Here is a 14,047-nt window from a genome sequence, read left to right as displayed (position 1 = left end):
GATCTAAGTCAAGACCGGGGTAAGGAAGCAGGACAACCAGAGTACAGGAGCCAGGACACTTGCTACAGCAAACCCAGGTCAGAACCAGGTCTCAGCTGGTGCTACATGGGCAGGCAGTACTCCCAGCAGCCAGCCAAGCTACTCACTGTTCTTAGACTGGGGCAGGGTTCATTGGCGGAGGTTCACTACAGGTGTGGCTGCTGGGGCACTTGACCCAGGCTGGCCTGCCTGATTGGGATCCCTGAAAGTGGGCCAAATCCATCCTGTGAGGCCTTGTCCTAACTCTTGAGCAGTCCTGCTGGTTAAATGACATTTGAAAGCTGCAGCAGTGCTGGGAGCGGCGACAGCCGCATTTACGAGAACACCAGCTGCGGAGCGGATGAGAGAGCTGGTAGGAGAGCGGGGGAGGGAACCGGTCACGGAGCCAGTGGAAAAGGCAGCAGGGATGCCAGTGAAGGAACCGGTGGGAGAGCCGGTGAAGGAACCGGTGGGAGAGCCGGCTGGGACGCCGGTGCAAGAGCCGGCAGGGAAGCTGGTGAAGGAACTGGTGAGAGAGCCAGCAGGGAAGCCGGGGAGGAAGCCCGCAGGGGCAACAGGACCTCGGGTCTCGCAGTCCTCAGACTGGAGTCCAGTTTAAGACATCGCGTAAAGCTGGTCGGGGACGAGGGAAGAGACCAGGCGTGGTCGGTTAGAAGAGACTGAGAGACCCATGATCGAAGGTGGCATTGGCCGGGGTGTAGGGGAGGTTGGAGCCCCGTGAGTGCCCGTCGAAGGCACGATGTCACTGGAGGCTGCGGCGAGGGGGAACCCCATCACTGAGGGTCCTGATAAGGCTGTGGCTGGCGAGTTTCGGGGGTCTGCCACCGTCGCCCGGGGCACCCTCTGGGGGCCGCCCGCAGGACCGGGGCAGACCCGGTCAGCCACCCAAGCCAAAGCAGCCCGAGAACGCCTTTTGGAACAGCGGCGGGCACAAAGCCTACCATCAACCCTGACACAACACAGACCTAACACCCTCACCTGCCACAGGTAGAGCACGGGAACCACGCAGCCACAGCAGCATTCTCATGGGCACCGGACATTCAAATTATGGTGTACTCAAACATCCTGGGTAACACTTGCGGTCACTTAAAAATGAAGAGAAAAGAATTTTCTGCCACGGCAGTCCCAGTCCTGAATCATTCTGGAGAAGTTATTAAACTGTATGCTGTTAGGCTTCACTTTAGGAGTGGGTTTCTAAACTCTTGATGGCTGCCATTAATAGATGCTCTCATGTCATTTTACGGCATCCTGCTGCAGTTCTGTTACTGGTAGAATTGAGCGAGTTGGTCTGTATTTTTACTTGCACGCAGTCCTGGTTTTCCCCCTCTCGAAGCAAGTAAAAGCCGAACCATGTTTCTTAAATGATGGGAATGTCCATTGGTCTTGGGGAAGAAGTAAAACACAACACCTGGATGTGCCTGGTGTTTGCATGTTTGCTATCCTTTCCCATGCGCTCTCATCCCGGTGGGTGTCCTCTGAGGGCATGTCATATCTTAGAAAAGGAGGAGAAAAAAGGAACCTCCTTTCCATCAGATGTTGTAGTTGCCTGTGTTTAAAGAACTTGCTTCCAGTTTTCTGTTATCTGCCTGTCACTCCCTTTCCTCTCAGTCACCCTGTTTTAATGTATTTGCAGTGTACCACAAGTACTGGGTCAGGGCCGTAGTCCTCACCCCACAGCCACACGCGGCCCAGCCAGCACACTGCTCCGGCCCAGTGACACCCAGTTACATGGATACACTGGAAGTCGGTTGCGTGTGTGCAACCCACCTAACACACTGAGAGCTGCAAGTGTGGCCCACTGTGGTGAATGGGTTGGGAACCACTGGGTTAGAGCCAGCTCAAGCTTGCTTGTCCGCACATGCTCACAGCTCTTCCCCACTTGGGGCCTTCGTTCCTTCACAAGCAGATAACACCTTTCCTTTTTATCATAGTGTTTCATTTGGATTTGTTATCAGAGAAAGCCAGGATCCCTGCCCATCAGCCATCTTTGGACACATGGCTGAGACGCTCTCCCCTGCCAGCACCTGGTTGGTGGGAACGCCCCTCCAGTCACTTGGAGCCCTTCGGAGCCGGCCCGCTGGAGTCCCGCGTCCAGTTCTGGCACCGCCTTCCAGAAGGACGTGGATAAGCTCAAGAGCGTACAAAGAAGGGCCACCCGCATGGCCAAGGGCATGGAGGGCAGGCAGGTTGTCTTTCCTGCCTAGTGCAGGGGGCTGGACCCGATGATCTTCTGAGGTCCCTTCCAGGCTCTGACATCTATGAACCTATGAATGAACCTCAGGCGTCCCAGACAACCCACTTCAACCAGTCTGTGTCCTGCAACAGGAGCACCCTGTGGCAATGCAGGAGCCTGCTGGTGTTCAGACACATAGAGCTTGAGGAAACAGACTGTGTCAAAATGTCTCTGAGCAAACTCCAATCCAAGTCCAGGAAAGTGGTAGGAGAGGATGGAGAGGATGCAGCCAACTCCACCTGGAGAAGGGACACGTGGCACCGGCTGTTCAAAGACCCCCCCGGGAGGGGAAGTGGACAGGGAGAAGGAAGGGGACAGCAACACAACTGGACCCGGAGACAGTGAGGACGACAACATCAAACCCATCAAAAGCATCAAAGCAGCAGAAGTGACAGTGACAAGGACAAAGACAAGGACCATGAATGAACTGAGAATGAGAACCCCAAGTTGGGGCTCGGACTAAGGGACCATGATTGGGGTAGGGTGGGGGAGAGGGGCGTTCATTGAAACAGGATCCTGGGTTTTGTTAATGCGGTTTAAGGGTGCGATGGGAAGTTTATGATAAAGGATGTGTGTGTCTATATATATATATATATATATATATATATATATATATATATATATATATATATCACTACATATATATAGAAAGAGAGAAATATATTTTTCAAAGCAAAAACCAAACAAACACATGCATAAAGTGCCTCCACTGTCATTTTGAAATGCAAGACACTTAATAAATGATGCTGTAATGTTTTAATTAGAGTGCCTGTCCAGAAGCCACTCTAATTCAAACTCCCACCCCACCCTGGAGCACATGTATAGACACCCGCCTGCCAGGGGATTTTGTGCAGCCCACGGTGGCCCCACTCAGCCGAGGAGCAGGGGGAAGGCCAGGCTGTGGCACTTATGGCTGGTCCCAGGCATGCAGCGGGGTTGGGGCTGCCCAGCAGCCAGACTCTGCTTCCCAGCAGCTGCAGCGATGGTGGCTCCTTCAGACTGCTGGACCCAGGTTGTCAACTGCGCACCCACCACCAGGGTTGGGACCCTCCTGGGCAGGACGAATGGTTGGGTGCATGGGATGGGGCCAAGCACAGGCTGGGAGCTGCATCCAGGACTAGGAGAGGAGGACATGTAACAAGAAGCCCCTTCTTGCCTACACCCCTCATTTTGTGCATTTCTTTTTTCTTCTGTGTATCAGCAGAGACCTAGCACACTCGTTGCATGGGTGTGCGAGCAAGCCAGAAAGCTGAAGTGGCTTTCTGTTGGAGAAACCTAGAAACTACATCTACATATGGATTGAGCAAGTGTGACAAAAGAAAAGAACTAAAATATGCACTTCAAATATATATACCCTGGTGCTAACCGAACTCACTTGCTGTCCCCAGCAGCCTTTGATCCTCATGACCTCACATTGCACTTTTATATATTTCTCACAGTGCATTTTTATATTTCATCTTTGCCATGGCATTTTGTCTTTTATATTTGATGCTTTTAAACCCTTAAGGAAAGTACACCCTGTAGAATGAAGTCGTACCCTGGACCATTGTTAAAAACTGCTTTGAAATTGTCATTGTAAAGTGATAAAAGCTGCTATATTGGGCTGGTCCCTTGAGTGAATGTGAGTAGGAGTCAATAGATAATTGCATGAGAAAGCAAGAGCCTCCAGCTGTTAATTGACAATAACCTAACCGGAGGAACTTACCATCATGAAACTCTACTCTACAAGCCATTTTAAGCTAATCAAGCTGCCTGAAGCCTCCAGCCATTGAATCAGTCGGGTCAACAGTGGATTCCCAAAACTGCACCATTGGGCGAAACCCCTGTGACTGACTAACTGCTGTCATGCACTACTTAAGACCCGTGTGGGACAGTGACCTCCAGGTTGGGCAGCCAAGACGATGCTGGGGGATCGGCTGTGAAAGGGCAGTGAAGCGTAACCCTCAGGGGCGCCCTCATCCAGCACCCGACCCCCCGAGACAGAAGGACGAGCAGGCGACCCCCTTCTGGAGATGACATCGCCCTGGAGGAAGCTGACCATCAACAGCAGACTCCAGCGCCCTGGAGAAGTATGAACACCATCAGTGCTACGCTGCAGCAATTGTGTGTGTGTGTCAGTGTGTTAAGGTGGCCAGTACCCTTCATAAATCAAAGTTTGCCTTTATGATTTTATTGGTAACTTCACATCCTGTACAATAAATTAGAATTCATTATGATCCTGTGATTTAGTCCTTTGCAGGCAACAGGCAGGGCTGGGGATGGGATCAGGAGCACGGGGTGACATGGGCAGGGATGTGCAGGGAGTACATGGTGGCTCTGCCCCAGGCCCTGGTCCTGCGCTGTCCCTGCTCAGCAATCCCAACCCCATGCCCAGCCCAGCCAGGCCAGCCTGCTCTGGCTGTGGCTCCCTGCCCACCTGTGGCTCCATCCCATCCACCCAGCCACACACCCTGCTCGTGTGGGTCCTGGCCCCATGCTGTCACTGCCCCAGGATCCTGATCCTAGCCCCAACCCCGGCTGTGCCTGCCCGTCCCACTCCTAGATGCTGCTCCCTGGCTGATGGTGGCCCTGTCCCAGCCACCTGGCCATGCACACGGGACACGTACAGAGTTTGCGTGAGCTGTTGGTTGGGGGGGGGGGGGTGCATGACAGCTCACTAACACTCCCGGAGTGGTCCTCTGGCCAAATAATTGCCAACCCCTGATTTACACTAACAGGCCTGGGGGCTGTGTGTTGGGAGTGAGGGGCACCGACAGTCCTTCACTCGCTCAGTCCTGCCAGTGCCCCTCACTCCCGACCTGCAGCCCCAGCAGGGCAGGGGGTACCATCAGCCCCATGGATCTGTTGCCCCCCTGCTGGGTAAGGAGAGCCCCCACTCCTACAGCTAGGGAACCCAGACATCCAGGCTCCCAGCACTGGGAGTGCAGACACTGGTGCAGACAGTGCCAAGAACAGTTTATTGGGCTCCCGGGGGGAAGGGGCACTGGGCTCTGGGGATTGCAGGGGTGCAGGGTGCCTGCCTGGCACGGATAAACCCCCGGGGAGGGGAAGGCGGGCAGCCCCAGCAGAGCCCACCCATTGCCCCCAGCTCGTGCTGCAGGCGGGACCGGAGCCGCGGGTGCTGAGTGCCGGCAGGTTGCGCTGGACCTCTGCTCTCCCCCCTCGGCCCGTCTTTTCCCAGCAAACCCAGGGGTCTGGCCCCAGCCCCCTCCACCCTCCCCGCTCTCTCCCTCCAGCCCTGCTGTCACCCCAGCCTCTTCAACCGGGTCCGGGTCACGCGAGGCTGGATCAGGGGCGCGGAGCGAGGGGGCGGTGGGGCCGCCAGCACGGGACGGGACGGGACGGGACGGGGCAGAGACGGCTGGGTGCGGGGCAGGGCAGTGCCGGGGAGGAGGGACGGGACCCGCCCCACAGGGCACAGGCCTGGCCGGGAGGGGCCGCACACCGTGTCACACTGCCCAGTCGTGCTGCCCCGCACCCCCGACCCCGGCATGGCCCCGCACTCGGCCCACCCCGCTCCGGGGCAGGGAGCCGTCGTGCACCCGCGTCGCGCCGGGTGCCCTGCACGAGGGGAGGTGCTGGGTGCCCTGCCCGGGGTGCTGCGCGGAGGGGCGGCCCTGGGAGCAGGCAGCGCTGTGCTGAGGTCTGCTGTGCGCGTGGGGCTTGGACTGATCCAGCCCCGGGCGGCCCTTCTTCTCCCCGCAACTCGGACAAGGGGGGTCATAGCAAGGTACTGGGCACACTGGGGGATACTGGGAGGGTATTGGTGTAGCAGAAAGCCCCCTTTTCCTCTTGCCTGCATTTGCTCTCCCCTCTTTGGATATGTTTCTCTTTTTCTATCTTTTCTTCCTTCCTCTTTCTTTCACTTTAAGATAAGGAATTGTGTTTTAAAATTTGTATATGTGCATTTTGTATCTCCCCTTGTAGTTTGGTATTTTTATCTATTTGTGTGCCATGGCATTTGTAGCTTGTATTTTATACTCCTCACCTTTCAACTTTCAACTGAATGTGTTTAGTTTCATAAGTAAATTATACATTGTAACAATGTTAACAAGGGCAGGAATCAAACTGCCCTTCCCTGTATCAGGCTGGCCCCTGAAAGGGCGAGTGAATCAGTGATTGAATGTGTAACATAGTAGCAGACAGAAATTATCACCTGGAAGCTGCAGCTCAACCAAGAGAAGAACAATAGAAGACAATGTAACAACCGGGAAATCTCTAAACGTCACTGATCAAGGGCTAGAAGCCCAGGCCTGAGTTAATCAACACCAGGGACCAACTTTAGGGCTGAATATCTCCAGATCGACCACTCCCAGAGCCCTATTCAAAATTCATCAATGGACTCCCAAACCTGCATGTACATGCGGACGACCCCTGGGGCTGACAGATGTCATCCAGTAGCCCCCGAGGGGGGAAGTCCCATGAGGGTCAACGACCCCTGGATTGGGCAAACCTGAAAACTGGGGAGTCACCAAAGTCTGCCAAGGACAGATAAAAGGCAGTGAAAAGTGACCCTCAGTGGTGCCCTCTCCAAATCGACCAGACCTGTCCAGCCAGAAGGACCAGCCGGCGACCCCCTTCTGGAGGATAACACCACACTGAAAGAAGCCTCGACTGGCCATTGACGGCACACTCAAGCGCTTGTAGGATAGGTATACCTGACTCTGTAGCTTGCTACTGTGTGTGTGTGTGTGCATGTGTGTGTGTGGGGACCAGCCCCAAGGTTTATGATTTAACTCATTACAGTGTTTCAATCCTTCTAATAAACTAGAATTATAAGGATCTGAGTTGGACATTTGTAGCCAACATTGGGACATATTGGGGAATACTGGGAAGCACTGGGGGTGGGGGGCACTGACGTAATGTGCAATCCTGGAAGCCTACTCTGTGGCTTTGGAAGATACTGGGAGGCACTGTTACGCCTCAGCTCTGTATTCTTGGGCAACCCTGGCACAGGATGCAGTCTGTCTGACTCACAAGGACTCACCCCCCGCTCCCTCCCCTCCTCTACCTAAACAAAACTGATTAAGATGCAGCGAGAGACGCACCTAAGACCCTCCAGATAAGGGTGATAAGAGTGAACAACTGCCCTCGGTCTCATCTGCATCTGAGATGGAACCAGATGACCATTCATTTACATGAGAGATGGAAAACAGAAAGCCTGAAGCAGAGACTGCAGTGAATTCTGGGACCAGAGAAGCAGGAGAGCGCTGGATGATGGGGAATCTGTGCTTCCAATGTTAATCAACCCATGTTCACACACACCCAGCTCAGCATTTATCAGACCAGTTCTAATCTGGATTTGCTAAGGACTTTTCTCCCCCCAGACACACACACACAGCTCTAAGTTTAATAGGCATCTCGGGCTGTACATTCCCCGGTCCCACTATGGGAGGCCTATTTAAACTTGATTGACTAAAACTCAGTTGCCGGGTTAGGGAATGCTGAGGCAAGAGACTGAGTCCGAGGGGGTATGGGCAACATTGGAACAATGGTTAAGGGTTCATCACAACATCCAGCCTGCTGGAGCCCTAATCCCAGGTGTTGTCATATCTTTCCCGAGATGACTGGTGGGAGTCCTCTCCACAAAAGGTTATGAGCACCCCAATAATTGCTTTAAATCTGGAAAAGTCATGCTAAGCTGAGGCTTGTGCACAACAAGTAAAAATCCAAAATCCTAATGCTGTAAGCTATCTATTGTTCCTGAAGAAACCATGAGATATCCCATCAGGATATCTGCCATCCATAGGAATCTCAAGCTGGCTCCCAAGTATTTGGGTTACTCCCTAATCTTAAGTGTTTCCTGATTATCAATCAGTTTCCTGAGATGGTCCAAACCAGATAACCCCTTGTCAATAGAAAAGACAATGATTTACACTACTGAGGGTGCTTCGAAGCAGCTGAACTGAGGGTATAAAAATCTGTAAGTGTGTGTGCTTCAAGAAGAAGAAAGAAGAAGAAGAGGAAAGGGGGAAAGAAGGAGAAGAAGAAAGAAGAAAACTCCTGTGCTGACACCATCCCCTGTCGTTCTTGGGACGCTGGAAGAACAGATCATCTCTCTCTTCAAGGATTGTGCTATGGACTGTGCCTGTCAGCTTTGCAGCCTGCGTACCATGGACTAGGTGAGATCCCAATGTTCTCTCTTCTTTCTAAGCATAAACTTCTGAACCTGAACTGTATCAGTTAAGCTTGAGCTAAGTTTCCCCAAATACTTAGTGAAACCAGGGTAGTATTGTCATTGTTTGTCTTTGTTTGTTTGTTTTTTGCATGTCTATTACTACTAGTACTATTATATATTTCATATGCTTAGCAATAAATAACTTTTTATAGTCAAACTGGTAGTAATTGGGTATATTTTTCCTTCTCTGCTTCTCTTTCCTCCTGTGCTCTGCAGCAACGCTTCTTTTACCTATGCTAAAGATCCCTGTGAAGCCCAAATTATTGTGGGGTCTGCTCATCAAGAGGCCAAAGATTGGGACGTGCTGAGTTTGAAACACATAAGGGGATCAGCTTGTACAGGCTGATTGACCCAGTTTGACTCAGACGTGCCCTTATGAACTGAATGCTGGCCCATGAGGGTGTCAGCTGGACACCCAGCGGGATTCAGAGGGATTCTGTTTACCTGTGTGCTTGTGTCTGACTGCAGTGTATTGTTGCTCTTATGAACTGATCCTTGGCATATGAGGGTGTCAGCCTGCCCATGCTGATCAGCCCGGCCAGGTCAGGCGTGTCACGTTAATTTGTGTGTGTTTGTGTGTATGACTGATTTGGTGACTGGAGGAACCCAGCCCCATTGAGATTGAGTCCTGCAAGATCGCTCCACTGGGGGTGAGGGCTTGCAGAAGGGAGAGATACAGCTCCGTATAGTAACACAAGCAGCACATTGACAGAATCACCAAGACCCTAGAAACTATCCCTAATAAATGAGCACACCCCAAAGTAATGGGCAAATTTGGTAACAGCACTGGGCATAATGGGGAATCCTGTGAGTGTCCTGGGAGGCACTGGTGAGGGAGCACTGGCAATAATGCAGGATCCTGGGAGGGTACAGGGAAGCACTGAGGGATACTGGGAAGCACTGGCGGGGGGCACTGGGGGTGATGGGAGATCTTGGGATGGTACTGGGAGATACTGGGGAAGACTAGAATCTTTTGGGGCATACTGGGAGGCACCAGGGAGGGGCCCTGGGGTATTTGGGAGATACTGGGAGGCACTGGGGGATACTGGGATGTACTGGGAGTAGGGGTAATGGGAGATCCCAGGAGGCTACTGGGAGATACTAGGCAATATCTGTGGGTACTGGAGGATACTGAAAGGCACTGATGGGGACGTACTGTGGTAATGAGGTGGTCCTGGGAACATACCGGGAGGCTGTGGGGCATAGTTTGGGGCACTGGGGTGGCACTGTAGGTAATGAGGGACCAGGGAGGGTATTGAAATGTACTGGGGGATCCTGGGAGGTACTGGGGGGCATACTGGGGGTAATGGGGGCCCTGGGATGTTACCAGGAGGCATTGGGGAAGGACACTAGGGGTAATGGGGGATCCTGGGAGGTACTGGTGGATACTGGGGGGAACTGGGGTAATATACCACTCCCAGGAGGGTACTGGGCCATAATGGGGGATACTAGGAGGCATTGGGGTAATGGGGGGTCCTGGGGTACTGGTATATACTGGGGGATACTGGAAGTATTGGGGGAGGCACTTGGGTAATACAGGATGCTATGAGGGTACTGGGATGTACTGAGGGCTAGTGGGAGGCACTGTGGGGTGTGGAGCACTGTGAGTAATGGGAGATCCTGAGAAGGTATTGGGAGATTTGGGGGAATACTGGGAGATACTGGGGGATACTTGGATGTACTGGGAGGTGGGGCACTGGGGGTAATGGGGTAGCCTGGGAGGATACTGGGAGGCACTCGGTGGAGCAGGGGATGACACTGTGGTTAATAGGAGATCCTGGGAGGCTACTGGCAGATACTGGGGAATACTTGCAGTTACTGGAGGATACTGGGTAGCTCAGTGTGGCAATGGGGAATCCTGGGAGTGTACTGGAATGCAGTGAGGGATATTGGGAGACACTGGGGGCATACTGCAGGTAATAGAGGATCCTGGGACATTCGTGGGAGGCAGTGGGGGATACTGGGAGGCGGTGGGGGTAATGGGAAATCCTAGACGTGTACTGGGAGATCCTGGGGAATGTTGGGAAGTACTGAGGGGAATTCTGAGGGTTTGGGGGAATCCTGGGAGGGTAGTGGGAGGCACTGTGGGCAGCACTGGAGGTAATAGGGGATCCTGTGAGGGTACTGGGGTGTACTGGGAGGCACTGGGGGGGGCACTGGGGATAATGGGGAATCCTGGGAGAGTACTAAGAGATAGTGGGGAATTCTGGGTGATATTGGGGGACACTGGAAGGCACTGGGGTGAGCACTGGGATAATTGGGGATTCTGGAAGGGTACTGGAAGGCACTGGGGGACACTGGCAGGCACTGGGTGAGGTACTGAGGGTTATGGGAGATACTGGGAATACTGGAAAGCCCTGGAGGATACTGGGGGCACTGTGTGGGGCACTGGGGGTAATGGGAGATCCTGGGAGGGTACTGGGACTCAGTGGGGGATACTGGGAAACACTGCTCCACGCAGCCCCACTGCACTCAGCCCTGATGCCCCCCAGACCCGCTGCACCTGCTGGCCCTGCCCACATGTAGACCCGGGCACCCTGCGGGTGCTGTGGCAGGGCCGGGCAGGGGCTGGTGCGTCTTCTTCCAGCAGCACCAGCAAGGTGACTCTGCGCCCCAGGGACTTGTGCCAGCCCTGGGGCCCTGGGGCACCGGCCGCCGGGGCACTTGCATGAAAAAGGTTGAAACCCCGCGGTGTGCCCCTCTCCTGCTGGGGCAAGAGCAGGGCTGTGGGCCCAGACACTGGAGGGCACGGGGCGGGGGTCTGGGAATTGGGGGTGCCCCATTGCCCTGGTCCCTCCCTTCTCCCCCAGGATGCCGCTGTCCCCGGCGCTGCTGGCATGGCACCGCGCGCACTCCCGGGGGGCGCAGGGCGGAGTGGCTGTGAAGCGAAGTTGCGTCAGAAACCCGGGTGGAGACAGTGCTGGTGTGGGCCTGGGCCACGCACTCTCTCTGAGCCGCCACCACCTTTCCCCGGATTTTCCATTTTTCTACGCTACTTCCTGGCATGAGCTGAGCTGCGTCTCCTGCCCCGCCGCCTCGGGGAGTCCCCGCACAGCCCGCTGCGGCCGGCCCGCACCACTGGGGAGATGGCGGGTGTCGGGAGAGAACTGGGGCCACGGCCAGCAGCTCCCAGGGGCCCAGCTCTGTCCCAGGGACACGGGTGTCACAAAGAAACCGCGCACTGGACAGCCCCCAATACTGGAGACCCAGGCTGCACCCCGCTCTCCTCGCCCCCGTCTCGCAGAGAACTGAGTCGTCCCAGGTGGGCCCCTGCTTTCAGCCCTCAGCCCCCTGCCCCACACCCGAGAACCACCCCAGCCCCTCCCCATGGCGAGCCCCCTACTTGCACCCCCTTGCAGCCCAGGTCCTGCCAGAGGAGATGTCCCCGCTGCACCAGAGCCCCCTCAAAATCACAGCACAGACAGAGGTAGTCTTTGCGGGGGGGGGGGGTCTCAGCTGTGCCAGCCCCCTCTCCATGACAGGCACATCTGGGGGTGCCGGGACCTGCCGCTCACTGGTGCCCAGGGGCCAGTTTGGGCAGACGAGGCTGAGGGAAGTGGGGGACCCTGTCGCACGGGGCTTTAAACCTGGTGCTCTGAGAACTGACACAACACTGGGTTGATGAATAGCAGAGCAGCTTGTCTTAACAACTACCAACACGCTACAAAGCTAAGCGGCAGAAAAAGCCTCTTTCCCAGTATCAAATGAGCTATTACTGTTGGTATTATTTTAGCTGACCCATGCAGGCAGGAGGCGGTTCTTGTACTGCCTCAAAGCCTGGGTGCTTCACCTTTGGCTGGGTGCAGGACGGCTGCTTGGTCTTCCCTGGACTGCACACGCCTTGCTGGCAAATCTGCTTAGTTCATATACTGTTTAATTGTCCAGCTTCGAAGCATTTTCCCTTGATAGTTGGCCGATAAAAAGTCCAAACAAAACAGGGAAGAAATGGGGAACCATGACATTACAGCTGTTAAACTGCCTGGCTCGTTTTGGATTTGTCTAGGTGTGAAGATGTGTTTCTCTAAAGCCGCTGCAATTCTAGATTAATCACAGGTGACGGGTCTTGAGTGGTCAAACAGGATGCTTAGAGACAAAACTGGCTGGAGCATCGGGCTCAGAGAGTGATAATCAATGTCTCAATGTCTAGTTGGCAGCCGGTATCAAGGGGAGTGCCCAGGGGTCGGTCCTGGAGCTGGTTTTGTCCCATATCTTCATTAATGACCTGGAAGATGGGATGAGTGCACCCTCAGCAAGTTTCCAGATGACACCAAGCTGGGGGGAGGTAGGACTGGGATTGAGAGAGACCTTGACAAATTGGAGGACTGGGCCAAAAGAAATCCCATGAGGTTCAACAAGGACAAGTGCAAAGTCTTGCAATTAGGACAGAACAATCCCATGTACCGGGACAGGCTGGGGGTGACTGGCTGGGCAGCTGAACAGGACCTGGGGGTGACAGTGGACAATAGCTGAACAGGAGCCAGCAGTGCGCCCTTGTTGCCAAGAAGGCTAACGGCATCCTGGGCTGCATTGGCAGGAGCGCTGCTGGCAGATGGAGGGCAGTGATTCTTCCCCTGTGTTCAGCACTGGGGAGGCCACATCTGGAGTCCTGTGTCCAGTTGTGGGCCCCGCACCCCCACTGCACAAAGGATGTGGACACATGGGAGAGAGTCTAGTGGAGAATAATGAAAATAGCTGGGGAGCTGGGGGACAGGACTTGTGGAGAGAGGCTGAAGGAACTGGGCTGACTGAGTCTGGAGAAAAGACGACCGAGGGGGATTGAACAGCAAGCTTCACCTCCCTGCAGGGGGTTGCAAAGAGGATGGAGCTGGGCTGTTCTCCGTGGGGGCAGATGAAGGAGCCATGAGCAGGGAAAGAAGAAGGCGGCTCGAAGCACCGGGTGAGGCAAGGGTACCTGGCCTGGCGCGGGGCCAGCGCTGTCTCTACCCAGGAGGCCACAGCCAGCAGCACCCGGGTACAGCGGTGTCCTGGGGGAGAAGGGAGGAAACAGGGGGCCCGGCCACCAAGCACCCCCAATTCCCAGACCCACCGCCAAGCTGCAGCACGGGAACCTGAGGTTGGATATTAGGGAGAACTTTCTCACGAGGAGGGTGGTGAAGCACTGGAACAGGCTCCCCAGAGAGGTGGTGCAATCACGTAACACCCCTCCTCCCCCCTCCCCCCCAAAACACACTGGTATCCCCACACACACACACACACACACACACACACACACACACACACACACGGTGTCCAAACCATGCCTCCTGGCTCCGTAAGGCCTGGGCAGAGAGGGACAGATGTCTGCCCACCAGCAAATCTCCTTGCCTCTCTCCCTCTCCCCAGCCCCATATGGAGCTCCCAGCTGTTACGCCTCAGCTCTGTATTCTTGGGCAACCCTGGCACAGGATACAGTCTGTCTGACTCACAAGGACTCACCCCCCGCTCCCTCCCCTCCTCTACCTAAACAAAACTGATTAAGATGCAGCGAGAGACGCACCTAAGACCCTCACCAGATAAGGGTGATAAGAGTGAACAACTGCCCTAGGTCTCATTTGCATCCGAGATGGAACCAGATGACCATTCATTTACATGAGAGA

Source organism: Alligator mississippiensis, chromosome 1, assembly GCF_030867095.1.
Source record: "Alligator mississippiensis isolate rAllMis1 chromosome 1, rAllMis1, whole genome shotgun sequence".
NCBI classification, from domain to species: domain Eukaryota; kingdom Metazoa; phylum Chordata; order Crocodylia; family Alligatoridae; genus Alligator; species Alligator mississippiensis.
Note: the sequence above shows the minus strand (reverse complement) of the source record.